We start from the raw sequence: 16,889 nt of genomic DNA, 5'->3' as shown, positions 1-16,889 counted from the left end.
CAGAAAGGATTTAGGAGAATGATTCCAGGAATGAGAGACTTCAATTACGTGGATAGGCTGGAGAAGCTGGGGTTGTTCTCCTTGGAGCAGAGAAGATTGAGAGGAGATTTGATCGAGGTGTTCAAAATCATGAGGGGTCTGGACAGAGTAGATAGAGAGAGACTGTTCCCATTGGCGGAAGGGTCGAGAACCAAAGGACACAGATTTAAGGTGATTGACAAAAGAACCAAAGGCAACGTAAGAAAAAGCTTTTTTACGCAGTGCGAGGTTAGGATCTGGAATGCTTGAAAGGTTGGCGGAGGAAGATCAATCTTATCTTTCAAAAAGGAGTTAGATAAGTATCTGAAGGAAAAAGAATTGCAGGGCTACGGGAATAGGGCGGGGGAATGGGATTAGCTGAGAGTCGGTATGGGCTCGACAGGCTTTAACCATTCTATGATTCTAACAGATTATTTGCTCGTTGTTATATTGCTGTTTGCGGGAGCTTGCTGTGCACAGATTGGCTGCTGCGTTTGTTACATTACAGCAATGACTACGCTTCAAAAAGTAGCTGTAAAGCACTTTGGGATATCTGATGGTCATGAAAAGCGCTATATAAATGCAAGTCTTTCTTCCTTTCATTCTCACAACTTGTCGTAGTTCACCTGAGGAAATGGCTCCTATCATTAAGGTAAGCCATCGGCGGGGTCCGAGGGGAATCGGGCCGGGGTAGGGTGGGATAGCCCAGGGCAGGAGGTGGCCCAAGGTTTCCTGGTGGGGCTGGGAGAAGCACTCCTCTTCCTCCTGTCCCACAAGGAAACCTTTAATAAATAAACATAAATCACTAATCTTGTTAATGTCCGCTGAATGAGTCACTGGTCAGGCAGACCCTCTTCCTTTTTATTCTCGATTCATAGACACACATAGAACAGATAGAAGTTACACCAAACAGGCCATTCAGCCCAACTGTTCCATCTTGGTATTTACCCTCCAAGTAAGCAAATAGTCCTAATCGCTTTTACTCTCCCTGTACCCATATTCCTTCATCCTTCATCCACTCTAATCTTCAACTGTTGACATTGTTTCTGCGTCAACCATTACCAGCGGAAGTGAATTCCGGAGTTTCACAACTCTCTGCGTGAAGAAGTTCCTCCCGCCCTCTGTTTGAAACCTCCTGCATTTAATCGTGTATCTGTGGGCCCTCGTACTGGACCCCACAGTTATAGGAAATAGTCTACTTCTGTCTCCCCTGTCCCATCCTTTCAGAATTTTAAACGCTTTCAACATATGGCTGGGGAATCCACATTTTTTAATGAAAAAAGCCCCAGTTTTTCAAGTCTTCCTTCATATTTTTAGTTCCTCATACAAGAGAGCATTCTAGTGAATCTGCATTGTCCCCTCTCTAAAACCTCAATATGTTTCCTACAGCGTGGAGAACAATACTGCGCATCGTACTATCACTGAGGTCTTACTAAGGTTTTATGTAGGCTTATTTCAACTATTGATGTTTATTTTATACCTCTGTGATAAAACCTAGAATTTCATTGGCATTTTTATGGACTTCTCAGCCTAAACATGTTGTCTTTAATGTCATTCAAATGTGCATCACTAAATCCCTCTGCTTTTAACAGCACTGAGCCGACCTCCATTCAAAGTATAATTACTGCTGTTATTTTTCTTCCTAAAATAAATTACCTCACATTTATTGACATTAAATTCCACCTGCTATTTTTTAACCCATTCTCCCATCTTAGTAATATCTCTTTGCAGCTTCCTTTAATCTTCTGAAGAATGAACTATATCTTCTACAAAAGCAAAATACCGCAGGTGCTGGAAATCTGAAATAAAAACAGAAAATGCTGGAAATACTCAACGTCTGTGGAGAGAGAAACAGAGTTAATGTTTCAGGTCAATGACGTTTCGTCAGAACTGGAAAAAGTTAGGGGGAGAAATTGGCCTCCTTTGCGCCTCCCGTTAGCACTGCCAGGGAGCGCTAGCAGCTCTGACCGGGCGTGGCGAGAGTACTGACGCTCGCGGACTTGCCTTGCAGGTTAGTGGAGGCGATAAACTCTAACGCCACGATTTCCTGCACCCCGGAGATAGTGAGGCTATCCGGTGCGCAGCGCCCCGGTACCGCCCCGGATGCAAACTTCGCTTCCGCCTCCTGTAGCATTGCCGGGCGTCAGCACACACAGCTGCAGGAGGTGTTGTGAGGTCGGCTACCGCTTGGGTAGCGGAAGTTAAAGTAATTGCCGGTGAGGTAGGGGAAACATTTTTATTCAGCACTCATGTAATTTTTTTCAAATTTTCTTCCACTGCGATTGACGAGCCCTGCCCTCTGTTCGAGTGCTTGGGGCTGATCATCGAGGATCATGATTGCCGTCGGTGAGCAGGGGATTCGATTTATTGCAGAGGCTGCAGCGATGGCCCTTCCCTTTAAGGGAGGGAAGGAGCTTTAGATCCCGGCAGCGCTGCACTGGACATGGTGGAGCGCTCTGCCGCTCCTGCCCCTCTTGCTCCGTTTAGCGCTCCAAGGGAAGTGGTAACGCTTGATTTCATGCCCCACTTCCCTCCTGGAACGCTAAATCCAATGCTACCACTTTCCTTGGAACACAATCGGTGCAGAAACGTCATTATCGTTCCGGTATTAAAGAGCGGTGCTTTCAGAAGGGTGATTAGGTCAGAGTTCACAGTCCGTCGGAAAGGGCAAGTCCACGCCAATGGGACATTGGTACCATTATTTGGGTATGTGGTACCAAGCAGTACTTGGTCAAACTTGGTGAATACATCAGGAAGGTTCATGTGGATCAAATGTTGCTGGTGAGTGATGCACCTTTGGTACCATGAGTAGATGATTATGAGGCTGACTTGACGATGATCAGAGTGAGTTGGCAGGTCCAAGTACTTCAACGGACACAATGGTCACAACATCCATATCCCCACCAACCCGGGCACAGCCGACTGAAGGCAGTTCTGTGGGTATAGGACAATCTTACAGAGACTCTGTATCTTCCGAGGTGCTGGTGGGGGGCAGGGGGGCCGGGGAAGGTGGAATTGGGGTTCAGTTGAGAAGGTCAATGAAAAAATGCAAACCAACTAGACAGGATATTGATAACTGGGAATATCGAGATCTTAGGAAGAAAGCTAACACTAGGACTGATAGAAACATAGAAACATAGAAAATAGATGCAAGAGCAGGCCATTCAGCCCTTCTAGCCTGCACCGCCATTCAATGAGTTCATGGCTGAACATGAAACTTCAGTACCCCCTTCCTGCTTTCTCGCCATACCCCTTGATCCCCCGAGTAGTAAGGACTTCATCTAACTCCCTTTTGAATATATTTAGTGAATTGGCCTCAACTACTTTCTGTGGTAGAGAATTCCACAGGTTCACCACTCTCTGGGTGAAGAAGTTTCTCCTCATCTCGGTCCTAAATGGCTTACCCCTTATCCTTAGACTGTGACCCCTGGTTCTGAACTTCCCCAACATTGGGAACATTCTTCCTGCATCTAACCTGTCTAAACCCGTCAGAATTTTAAACGTTTCTATGAGGTCCCCTCTCATTCTTCTGAACTCCAGTGAATACAAGCCCAGTTGATCCAATCTTTCTTGATAGGTCAGTCCCACCATCCCGGGAATCAGTCTGGTGAATCTTCGCTGCACTCCCTCAATAGCAAGAATGTCCTTCCTCAAGTTCGGAGACCAAAACTGTACACAATACTCCAGGTGTGGCCTCACCAAGGCCCTGTACAACTGTAGCAACACCTCCCTGCCCCTGTACTCAAATCCCCTCGCTATGTTAGGGTTTCAAGGAAACTCAAGAGGACACAGGAAGAGAGAGGTCAGGAGCCTTAGGCTATCGACCTGAAATCGCACTTCCTCCACTTAGGGTGGTCTCTGGCTAGGGGCTCCCAGGTGTCAGTGGGGATGATGCACCAAGCTCCCCACCCACATTTTCCTTCAACTACTGTCTGTCCCATCTGTGACAGAGACTGTAATTTCCGCATTGGACTGTACAGTCACCTGAGAACTCACTTTTAGAGTGGAAGCAAGTCTTCCTCGATTTCGAGGGATTGCCTATAAGGATGATGAGGATGATGTAATATTGTAATCAAGATAAGTAATCTTTTGAAATATTGTATAAATACCTTGCTTTTAAAAAAAAGTAGTGTAATGTAGTGTAATGTAAGCATCTGTGAGTATGCTCACAGGTTTGTGGAGCTGTTTCCCTCCCTCGTGAGCCGGCGCCTCACAACTTGAGGCGCCTTCGGGAAATCCCCTCCGTGCCTTTCAGATCTACGTGGAGGAGATTCCTATACGGGCTGCTCTTGAACACCTTCCATTTTGCCATCCTCATCTGCCGTCCGGACATGCCATGGTGCACCATCTTGCCGTCCGGAGGAGGCGGGGGTCCCAAATGGAGTGCTCTCTATGTGGGAACCCTCCCGTTATTTATTGGGGACTTGGCCTGAAGGGTGTTGCATGGGGCAGTCATAGAATCATCGAATCATAGAAATTTACAGCATGGAAGGAGGCCATTTTAGCCCATCGTGTCCGTACCGGCCAACCAAGAGCTATCCACCCTAATCCCACATTCCAGCTCTTGGTCCGTAGTCCTGTAGGTTACAGCACTTTAAGTGCACATCCAAGTATTTTTAAAATGTGGTGAGGGTGTATGCCTCTACCACCCTTTCAGGCAGCGAGTTCCAGATCCACACTACCCTCTTGGTGAAGACATTCCCCTCATATCTCTTCTAAACCTCCCCCCTTTAAATCTAAGCCCCCTGGTTGTTGACCCCTCTGCCAAGGGAAATAGGTCCTTCCTATCCACTCTATCCAGGCCCCTCATAATTTTATACACCTCAATCAGGTCTCCCCTCGGCCTCCTCTGTTCCAAAGAAAACAGACCCAGCATCTCCAATCTTTCCTCATAGCCAGAATTCTCCAGTCCAGGCAACAGTGTTGTAAATCTCCTCTGCACCCTTTCCAGTGCAATCACATCTTTCCTTAATGTGGTGACCAGAACTGCACACAGTACTCCAGCTGCGCCCAGCTAGTGTTTTATACAGTTCAAGCATAACCTCCTTACTCTTGTATTCCATGCCTCGACTTATAAAGGCAAGTATTCTATATGCCTTCTTAACCACCTTCTCTACCTGGCTACCTTCAGGGATCTGTGGACCTGCACTCCAAGGTCCCTTTGTTCCTCTACACTTTTCAGTGTCGTACCATTTAATGTGTATTCCCTTGCCTTGTTAGCCCTCTGCAAATGCATTACCTCACACTTATTCGGATTGAATTCCATTTGCCACTGTTCTGCCCACCTGACCAGTACATTGATATCTTCCTGCAATCCGCAGCTTTCTTCTTCATTATCAACCACACAGCCTATTTTAGTGTCATCTGCAAACTTCTTAATTATACTCCCAACATTCAAGTCCAAGTCAGTGGTACATACCACAAAAAACAAGGGACCCAGCACTGAGCATTGTCCCGTGCAATAAGTTTTTAAGTCGGTACATGGACTCCCAGGCCGCCTGCAATTTCTGCGGTCTGGAAGAATCCCTTTTCCATGTATATGTAAAATGTGTGAGGTTGCAGCCCCTATTCTATTATTTGAAGGGGCTGCTCCTCGATTTTTGGCTGCACTTCAGTCCCACACTCCTGATCTTTGGGCACCCTGTGCGCAGGGGAGTGGACAGGTCGGAAGGCCTCCTCATAGGACTGCTCCTGGGCATGGCCAAGGTGGCCATCAACAGGTCCAGGCAGCGGGCGGTCGAGGGGGACGTTCAGCCCGACTGCCTGCCTCCCTTCCATGGTTACGTCTGTGCCAGAGTGTCCCTGAAGATGGAGCATATGGTGTCCACCGCTACGCTTGCGGTCTTCTGCGAGAGGTGGGCACCGGAGGGACTGGAGTGCATCATCACCCCCGGCAACTAAATTCTAATTTGATCTGTTGAGGTTCCTTTAAAGTTTTATTTGTTAATTTGTGGGTTCCAATGCCCCTTTACTAATTGTTAATTTAAAATAGTTGTTGAGCTGTTGCATTGTGATTGACTGAGCCAGCCACATGATGCTCAAAACACTCAATAAAACACCAGTCAGCTGGGTCGAGGTCATCCATGATGAGGTTTGCAGTTGTGAGCCTAGTGGATAAACTGCTGCTGGTGTTCTCACACAGGTCGGGGCCTCCACACTACTCCAGGGCCTCCGCACCTCCGCTGCGCATGCCACTTCGCGGAGCAGCGCGAGCTGGTGCAGGAGGGCAATGGCAGAGAAGGGTGATGTCATCAAGGTCCAGGTCGGTGATTGGAGCATGGGCAGATACAGCAGGAGAGGCGAGAGACTGTGGAGGGACGTGATCGGGGCCCAGGAGAGGCGTGAGTTCGAGGCCCAGGGGCAGCACGGGCCAGCCCACACTGCGATATGTGTGCGCACTAGGTCCGTGCAGCAGAGCTGGTCTCCAGTCGTCTTGGTTAATCCTTGCCACTGGACCAAGATCTAGCTCTGTCAAGCCCGTGTGGTGGCTGGTGTGCAACAGCCACCACACATTAAAAATTCCACACAAAGGCATCTTCCATCCTTCAGGATGTAGTTCGGGATCTAGAATATTAGGACCTTCATTGAAACACCTTTGAACTCATCCTTTTTTGGCGTGGAAGCAAGTCATCCTCGTTTCGAGGGACCGCCTATGATGATGATGATGGGATAAACTGGTAATGTATAGTGTGATTGTTAAACCTTTGTTAATAAACCAATTAGTTCCCAATAGCAATGTGTTGCTATGAATTCTTAAGCAAAGAACCCATGAAGCAAATACATTACACATACCAATTTATGTATATGTATAGATATATATAGATAGATAGTTAAATATATAGATATGTGCAGATTATGAATACAGGTGTGTGCCAGCTGTTAAGCTGTTCATTCAATCTTTTATCATTTTGGTGTGATTCTGTTTTACTTGTGGAAGGCTTAGGGTGGATGTGTTTGAAAGTATTGTAGTTGAAGATATTGTAGTTGTTGATATTTCAGACAATTTTGTGTCTTGATTACTGTGTTGTGAGAGTTGGTTCGAGTTGTTACTTGACTTTTGAATTATGCATTTCAGAATGGCGATTCAGAATCCCATGTACCGTGTTCGGCATTTATTTTAGCGCAGTTTGAAGTTTATTCCTATGGGACAAGCTTCATACCACGTTGGGGACTGGTTGGGATATTTAGCTTTTGTGTGTGTTGTGAGGCAGAGGCTGTGTGTTTGGTGTAACACCATTTGGGTTTGTATCTCTTCCGTAAGCGCGCAATAGGTTATCAATGTGGAATATTAAACATGAGGATAATATCCATTTTTAGTAGTTTTGATTCGATTTTGTACATTTCTGCTGCTTTCCTTTCCATATTATTTGTCTTTTGTTGTGTGGAGAATTGAGGTCTGTCCACAGCACCTGATTTTAAAGTGTTTTGATTGGCTGTTGCTATGGTGCTTGAGAGTGCTACAGTTCATTGTCGTTGATAAGAGGGAAGGACGGGTGCATTCGACGTGAGCACATTTGCACATTTTATGTTGCACTGTCTGATTTCAAGAGCGAAAAAGCGTAGGATTTCAGAAACAGTTCCAATGACCAGCTATGTGAGCTCTGCATAGTCCCTCTCCACACTGCCCCAGCTGACCTGCTCTTGCCTGAAGATCATGGCTTGTGTGGAGGGAGATTTATGTCTGGCTCTTGCCTGAAGAATGAGTAAACTTTTTCTCTCTCTTTTAGATCTACTCAAGGCCAGTCTGAGCCTGCAGTTCAAGGTCTCCATAAAATTGAGCTCATCCAAAACTCTGCTACCCGTTTCCTAACTTGTTCCAAGTCCCGGTCATCCATCACCTCTGTGCTCGCTGACTTACACTGGCTTCAGCAACACTTCGATTTTAAAATCCACATCCTCGTGTTCCATGGCCTCGCCTCTCCCTATCCGTGCAACCTCCTCCTGCCCTACAACCCTCTGAGATCTCTGCGCTCTTCCAATTTTTGTGCATCACCCACTTCCTTTGCTGTACTGTTGGCGGCCGTATCTTTAGCCATCCAGGCCCTAAGCTCTGGAATTCTGTTCTCAAACCTCTCCACCTCTCTACTTCTCTCTCTCCTCCTGGATATTACTCCTTAAAGTCTACTGTTATGGCTTTAGATGCTCTGATAATGACTCCACGAGGCAATGTATTGCACTTGAACTGTAGTGACCTTAGTCCATTTACTGTAACTCCAGAGTGAGGATCACACATGGTGGTCTGCCTTTTATACTAGGCCTGGTACACCTGTACTGGTAACCTACAAGTCTCCCACTGCAGTGCCCTCTGGTGGCACACCTTAATGATCATACAGCTGGTGGACAAGTTTCCCGTAGTAGTATCCTCTGGTGGCACATCATATGCAATAGTACAAGCAGTAAACATGTCTGGATACATGACACGTACTTCTTTGATCAAGCTTTCGCTCACCTGCCCCAACGATCCCCATCTTTGGCTCGGTGTCAATTTTTGTTTCCTTGCGCTCCTGTGAAGCACAGTGGGACATTTTTCTGCATTTAAGAGCGCTTTATAAAATGCAAATTGCTGCTGGTCACCAGGCAGGACTGTTTTTAACATGTTCAAGTTCCTGCCAGGTTGGTGCTGTAATTGTCTTGCCCTGGATGGTGCTGCTCACGCATGGGCACAGCTTGCTTCACCAAACAGTCAGCAAAGTAAATGTTTAAAAAACGGAAAATCCCGACCAGCATCAAACATTTAAATTGAAGTTAGATACCTTAACAAAGAGTCAAGGGAGTCAAACCGAGTTCCTCAACATGCTGCAAACCTGGTTAGGCACAGCACTCGATTCACAATCCATGCAGCATCAAACAGAAATGATGGTGAGACTGATGCAACCAAGAGTCTAACTCCGCTCCGCTTGAGAGTTAGGTCAGCACTGATTCCAGATTAACAGGGCCAACTTAGTGTCAGTGGGAAGTCAAAATCAGGTTGTGCTAGCACTAGACTTGCAGTACTCACTTCAGGAGTGGAAGCAAGTCTTCCTTGATTCCGTGGGACTATCTATGATGATGATGAGACTTGCAATATAACTGCTGTCTAAGTTTCATAACGTGGCGATTTGCCAGTCACATGTAAACAATTGATGTACCAAACATTGAATTCAAAGAACACTTCTGTTGAAGACAACATTATTTTTACCACTCACTGCTCCCTTATTGATGGACGAATCCTTCTAAACTGCCGCCAAAATTTAAATAGGCCTACTCACAGTATAATGAATGAATGAGGAACTGAGTCACTAGGATTGACAGATCAGGTTGTCAGGTGTTACATACCACAAATGTCCTACAGTATGACACCCTAGAATGAAATGGTGCCCACATTGTTGCTCGATTTCCAACATTTTCAAATTGATGTTATTTCTGATGACCTTTAAGAAGCGATAATGCTTTCAACACTTCAAAATGATTGTTCAAAGCCAATTTATTTTTCTTTCCAAATCAAAAATATAATTAAATTTTCTTCCTGTTGCACCAATATCCAGTGAGAAATTAATTCCGTACTCTAGAATGAACAGTGGTAATAGCATAATCACTACCTTGCCCATACTAATTTCATACTGCTTTAAAATGATTCCAGATGATGTGACATCCCCCTCATCCCCAAGTTTTACGAGTACATATACAAACGGTATGAGTATGAAATGGTATCCGTACACTGGGAGCGAGTTGCTAATGTTACACTGGACTCAGCCATTAATGGGATTTGGGCATCTTCAGGCAAGAAGGAACACAGATAATATCCCTGCTGTGGCTGGAGTGTAAAGGGCTGACAAGCACAAGTGAATGCTACAGATTTTAAACTAATAGCCAGACTGGTGAACCATTCATAGAAACATAGAAAATAGGTTGAGGAGTAGGCCATTTGGCCCTTCGAGCCTGCACCACCATTCAATAAGATCATGGCTGATCATTCCCTCAGTACCCCTTCCCTGCTTTCTCTCCATATCCCTTGATCCCCTTAGCCGTAAGGGCCATATCTAACTCCCTCTTGAACTGTAGGACATTTGTGGTATATCAAAAGTCTTAAGATCAATATTCCCTTCATCGCAATGATATTGTCCCAGTTTATTTGAAACTGTTGGTTGAATATGAACTTATATAAGACTGTAACCTGGATCAGTGCTAATTGCTGCAACTGCAAATTAAAGGGGTGGTTGGAGTATGTGAGGCAGGGTTAATTTCTCAAATTACACATCAGTCACATTAATACGCACATGCTCAGGGCAGCCATAGTTCTATTTATTGCAGACATAATGGAACAGCTGCAGAAATATGGTACGGGTGAGTCCAGCATCAATTAGCAAAGCACAACAGACATCCCAGCAAGCCCAATCTCACTAATCAAACCACAAAGTAGCTCGCATGTTGTAATATAAGTTGTGCTTCCACGGCGTTGCTCAAGTGGATTGTGGGGTCAGGATCTCCTTAAACCTCTCCGCCTCTCCACCACTTTCTCCGCTCCTTTAAGTCGCATCTTAAAACTCACCTCTTTCACCAAGCTTTTCGGCACTTGTCCGAATATTTCTTTATTTGGCTAGCTGTCCAATTTATTTTTGATAACGCTCTTGTGAAACGCCTTGGGATGTTTTTTTTTAAACTACATTTAAGGTGCTATATAAATGCAAGCTCTTGTTATTGATGTTTAGCTGTCAACCTGGCCGATGTCTTTAAGAAGGTGTTGGGAAGGTGGAATCAACAGAGTGATGCTTAGAAGGTGGGAGATAAATGGCTTGCCAGTGTCAGCCGGACAGCAGAAGAGATGTAGATGAGTTGTAGCATTTACTGAGGGTGGTAAGAGCAGAGAAGGAGAACATGAGCAGATGGGACGGATGAGTGTGTCTGTGAGCTCAGGGAAGATGGAGGAGTGTTTAGAATATTTGATGTAACAATTCAATAATTTTGAGGGGGAGTATGCCCCAGATCATTCTAGAATTGCAGCGACAGTGCAGTGGGGAGGGGAGATGGGGTGATGAAAGTTTATATAGCGCCTTTCATAACCTCAGGATGTCCCACAGCGTTTCACAGCCAATGAAGTACTTTTTGAAGTGTAGTCACTGTTGCAATGTGAGAAACGCAACAGCCAATTTGCACACAGCAAACTCCCACAAACAGCAATGTGATAATGACCAGATAATTTGTTTTAGTGATGTTGGTTGAAGGATAAATATTGGCCAGGACACCAGGGAGAACTCCCCTGCTGTTCTTCAAAATAGTGCCTTGGGATCTTTTTACATCCACTTGAGAGAACAGGTGGGGCCTCGGTTGAACGTCTCATCCGAAAGATGGCACCTCCGACAGTGCAGCACTCCCTCTGCACTGTACTGGAGTGGCAGCCTGAATGTTTGTGCTCCAGTCTCTGGAATGGATAAAGAAGCTTTAAGATTTGTAAAGAAAAATAATGTGTTTCCAAATGACAAATGGAAAATAGTTTTCAGTAACATTGAGCTAATGTTGCATCATTGTTAGATTTTAAGAAATGCAATGTCCAAGTTTGTTTGTTGTAATTTTTTGGCCCTGTACTCGCTGGAAATGCATCAAATAAGATGCAAGGAAATGAAAGTTTTCTGAAGGGAGCATGTCCCTGAACCACTTTCAGAAAATAAATTCAACACCTTCAATAATTTTATCCCTCTTCAGGCTTTCCTGGATTTGTGTTTTTTTCCCCCTCCAACACAAGTGAGGGGATGTTGGGTATCACTATAGATTACATTTTAAGCTGGTGTTCTACTTCGCTTAAATTGTAATTATTTATTTTCAAGCGTCATAGATTTATATTCAGGGTAGTTTCTGAATTGTCTGTTTATTTAGGGCCGTATCAAATTTTGCTAGTAATTTGGGATTGGCATTTGGCAGAGTCTGTCACAGCGGCCACAAACTCTGCCAAGCCCCAGATACCTGACTTGCCCTGAAGCTTCCAGTGCCCTTGTTTGGGGCTTGAGTCTCTGCCAGCACCAAGCAAAAGCCACCGAGAGAGACTAAACATACTGACGTCGTGAAGGGAACAAGAGGGATGGTAAAGTGGCCTTTATGTAGGATCTTTCGTATCCCAAAATATATCACAGCCAATGTATTGATTTTCAAGTGTGATTACTATTGTTATAACTTCTTCTTCTCTTCTTAGGCAGTCCCTCGGAGTCGAGGATTGTTATATAGGCAAATGGGGCAGCCAATTTTCACACAGGAAGGCCCCGCGAACAGCAAATGAGATAAATAAACTGTTGATCTGTTTTCATGGTGTTGATCGAGGGAACATATTGGCTGGGACACTGGGACTACCTCTCTACTCTTGTTTGGGATCGGAACAGGCGGACAGGTTGAACATCTCATCCGAAAGAACATAAGAATTAAGGGCAGGAGTAGGCCATACAATTCCTTGAGCCTGCTCCGCCATTCAATAAGATCACGGCTGATCACCTCAACTCCACTTTCCCGCCCGATCCAGATATCCCTTGATTCGCTTAGTGTCCAATTTCCAATATTTTTGGAAACAAAGAAAATGACAACTCTGATAATACAACACTCCCTGAGCGCTGCACTGAAGTTTCAGCCTGGATTATGAGCTCAAGTTATAAATCCAGACTTGAACCCATAAGCTTCTGACTCAGAGGCAAGAGAGCTAGTCTTGCACAGAGCTGAGCTGACACATACTGAGCCATCAGGCAGGAATGACTCCGATGTGCTGAATGTGTTGAGAACAAGAGCTGGGAGTTAAATATTCTCACGGCTCGACAATTAAGGTTGCTAACCCTCCAGGATTGACCTGGAGTCTCCAGGAATTGAAGATTAATCTCCTGGACACTGCTGCGAGCAAACCCAGGGAGAAAAATCAGAGGGGCATTAAAATATTTATATGCTTTCTTTTTTAGTTTCTTTGAATAATTTCATTTTTACTAATAAAAAAATATTGGAAATTGGTGGCAAGAAAAAGGCTGTTTGACTGAGCGGAAAGTCAACATTTTCCGGGGGGTTAGCGGGCGGGATCGGTGGTGGGTCAGGTGGGAAAGTATTTTTTCCCCCACTGTGAACCAGCTGCCACGCGCCTTTCCCAACGTCGGGTCTGTCAAGGCTGAGCAGACCCGACCGGCAGTGGCAGGGGACCTAATTAAAATCATTAGCATCTCGTTGCCAGATGCTTAACAGCCTTTTTTCACTTATCTTTAACTTCATGACCACAGGGTCCCCGCTGTGCGCAGATCACGGCAGTCAGGCTGAGGCGGGAGTTGAATGACAATTGCTCCAGCTGATTACTTGACAGCTTCAAATCTACAGTAAAAGCTCTCACCTGACTTGATATTCACTTTCCTCAGCCACAAGCTGTTTCTCAATCCATTTCTGTTTTGTAGGTATAAGGTATGTACTGTAACATTAGACCACTGAATGTATCTTCAGACTGTATACACTATACCGGTACCACCAGAGGGTGCTACTGGTGAAGACCTAAGGGTAACCTGCACATTGCAGGTAACCAAGTATAAAAGAGAACTCACCTCACTGTGACCTCACTCAGGGAGCTACAATAAATGGACGAAGGTCACAACAGTTCAAGTACAATATCTTACCTCATGGAGTCATTACTAGAGTGCTTGCATATATAACAATTTCCAGCACAGATTCTGCAGGCTTTCCACTTTCCATTCTCCAACCACTCTCACCTCAGTGGAAGAACTCTCTCACCATTGACAGAATGCTTCTGTCATCTCTACTTCACCTGCCATCTATTCCATCAGCATGTGTGCCCTTTATACACTCTCACCTTGGTCCTCAGAATCCCACCACGATCAGCCCCAACACTAGCAGCACCAGGCACAAGAGCAATACCAACAACAACACTAAACTTCTCCGCAATCAACTGATGCTGCACTGGACAGAGGGCATCAGCACCTGAACACATTGCTGTCCAGGAGGCTAGGGATGGTCTCACCATGGCCAGATTTACTTCACTTGATGCCGTACACCCTGGCTGCCACATGATGCGTCAGGTTGGCACCACCCCACAACAACACCATAAAGCATCCCTGCAATGCCCAAGCCATTCCTTTCACACTCATCACCATTGCGGGGAGGTGGGGGACAGTTGTGTCTCACCATTCAATGCAACTCACTAAATCACTTCCAAAGTGCACACAAATCTGTCCAAGAACACAAAGTATTCAAATTAAAGTTTAAATGTTTGACACCACATTAACAGAAACTTTACATGGACATTGCATAAAACACCCAAGTGCCTACCCTTGTGTGTTGTTAGTTGGTATGATTAAACTAGGATGAGGGTGAGTGTGAGGGGTGGATAGTGAGATGGGGATGTGGTAATATAGATAGAGAGGGATGGGTGGAGGTTCAGGGTAAGTTAGTGTGAGTAAGGATGTGCACTAGTAGGGTAGGGAAGGCAGAGTGATGGGGATGTGATGAGAGGCACAGCAGGATGAGATTGAGTGTGGCTTTGCACTGAGATTTCATGATCTACTGAGATCATTGAAACATTTGCTGCACTGCACCCAGATCCAGACCACATCCCAGCTAGTGCCCTCCTCTGAAATATGCAACCAGGCTGGGTTGATCTCCTGGGGAGGTCTCTTTTGCCCATGGGAAGGATAGAGGACCTCCCTGCGTGCTCTGACTCCCTCCATAAACATATGGAGGGAGTAATGGGAGCGCCTGTGTGCAGCCCCGTGCCTCTATGCAGTGCTTGTCAGTATTTGGAGCACCTCAATGCTAGAACACTGACAGCACAAATGCCAAGACAAATATGACAAACAGGGTCCCTTTAAGGAAACCGGCTGATGATGCGTCATGAAATGACGTCACCAGACCAGCTTCCTCTACTTGGGTCAATTAATGAGCTGAGTGGGCTTAACAAGCCCAATCAATGGAAAGTAATTTTACATAGCGGGATGGAGCCAGCAGCGGGGCCGCGACACGCCACCAACATCGCTCGCCACAGACCCGCCGAGGTTAGTAAAATCCAATTGGTGCAGGAAGACAGAGCACCACGAGAATGGACATATCGATTGACCAATGGCAGGAGTGTGGGGAGGGTGATTGGAGGTCATGTGATGAAACCTCCTGGAATACAAGCAACCAGAGTTGCCGAACCTATTCACAATAGGCTGAGTGATCTAAAGCATTGTAAACAGCTGAATGCTATCTAAAGGCCTCTCTATGGAACAGGAGCAAATCAAAATGATGTTTACTCAGTTTGTGTTATGCAGCAGTGTTCTGGTTCTAGAATTTACAAATATAGCACCATATGGTTTGCATAAAATCCCAACAAACCCATGCACACACAATACACCATGTCAGTGCCACAGGCTTTGCCATCCAAGTAGTGAAAAAATATAACAGCAAATTACAATTTAAATGGAGAAAAATTGCAAAGTGCTGCAGTACAGAGGGACCTGGGGGTCCTTGTGCATGAAACCCAAAAAGTTAGTACAGCAAGTAATCAAGAAGGCAAATGGAATGTTAGTCTTTATTTCAAGGGGGATACAGTATAAAATCAGAGAAGTCCTGCTACAACTGCACAGGGTATTGGTGAGGCTACACCTAGAGTACAGCGTACAGTTTTGGTCTCCGTATTTAAGGAAGAATATGTTTGCACTGGAGGCTGTTCAGAGAAGGTTCACTAGGTTGATTCCAGAGATGAGGGAGCTGACTTATAAAGATAGGTTGAGTAGGTTGGGCCTATACTCATTGGAGTTCGGAAGAATGAGAGGTGATCTTATTGAAACATATAAGATAATGAGGAGGCTCAACAAGGATGCTGAGAGGATATTTCCACTCATAAGGGAAACTAAAACTAGGGGACATAGTCTCAGAATAAGAGGCCACCCATTTAAAACTGAGGTGAGGAGGAATTTCTTCTCTCAGAGGGTTGTAAATCTGTGGAATTCTCTGCCCCAGGGAGCTGTGGAGGCTGGGTCACTGAATATATTTAAGGCGGAGATAGTCAGATTTTTGAGTGATAAGGGAGTAAAGGGTTATGGGGAGTGGTCAGGGAAGTGGAACTGAGTCGATGATCAGATCAGCCATGATCTTATTGAATGGCGGAGCAGGCACGATGGGCCAAATGGCCGACTCCTCCTATTTCTTATGCTCTTATGTTAACTATCCCAAAAGCTGCTGCCCTATAAAGGTGTTCCCAGGCCAGCGAGCAGGCACTGTTGAGAACGAGACTAACACAGAATCCACAATGGCCATGGAACCAGCAGACTGGTTCAGAATTCCTCGGGGAAATCCCATGTGGATTGCACACTTGATTTAGAGAGATGGAAGAATTCCCAATCTCTCCTAAACCCACTGCCATTCTGATCTCGGGCAAGAGTTTTCCTTCCCCATGTAATTTAGGAACAGGAGTAGGAGCCTGTTCTGCCATTCAATGAGATCATGTCTGATCTGTAACCTAACTCCATACACCTGCCTTTGAACCATATCCCATTGGTTAAAAAAAAATCTATCAATCTCAGATTTAAAATTTACAATTGACCTAGCAACAATTGTCATCTGCGGAAGAGAGTTCCAAACTTCCATCACCCATTGTGTGTAGACGTGTTTCCTAACTTCACTCCTGAAAGGGCTGACTCCATTCTTTAGACTACATCCCCTAGTCCTAGAATTCCCAACCAAAGGAAGTAGTTTATCTCTATTCTATAGTCCTATTAAGAGAAAAGTCTACACGAACACTGATCCTGACTGCCTGTTCAATCCAAGCGTTTAAGAGGAGTCGAGATTATGGCACTAACGAAAAATACTGTACTTATTCCTCTTCTGTTTCTACAATCAGAGGGCCCAATGCACAACTATTCTGCAAGAAACTGTCCAGACAGCCTTCT

Source organism: Pristiophorus japonicus, chromosome 6, assembly GCF_044704955.1.
Source record: "Pristiophorus japonicus isolate sPriJap1 chromosome 6, sPriJap1.hap1, whole genome shotgun sequence".
Lineage (NCBI taxonomy): Eukaryota > Metazoa > Chordata > Chondrichthyes > Pristiophoridae > Pristiophorus > Pristiophorus japonicus.
The sequence above is the reverse complement of the archived record's forward strand: the minus strand, read 5'-3'. Positions refer to the sequence as shown.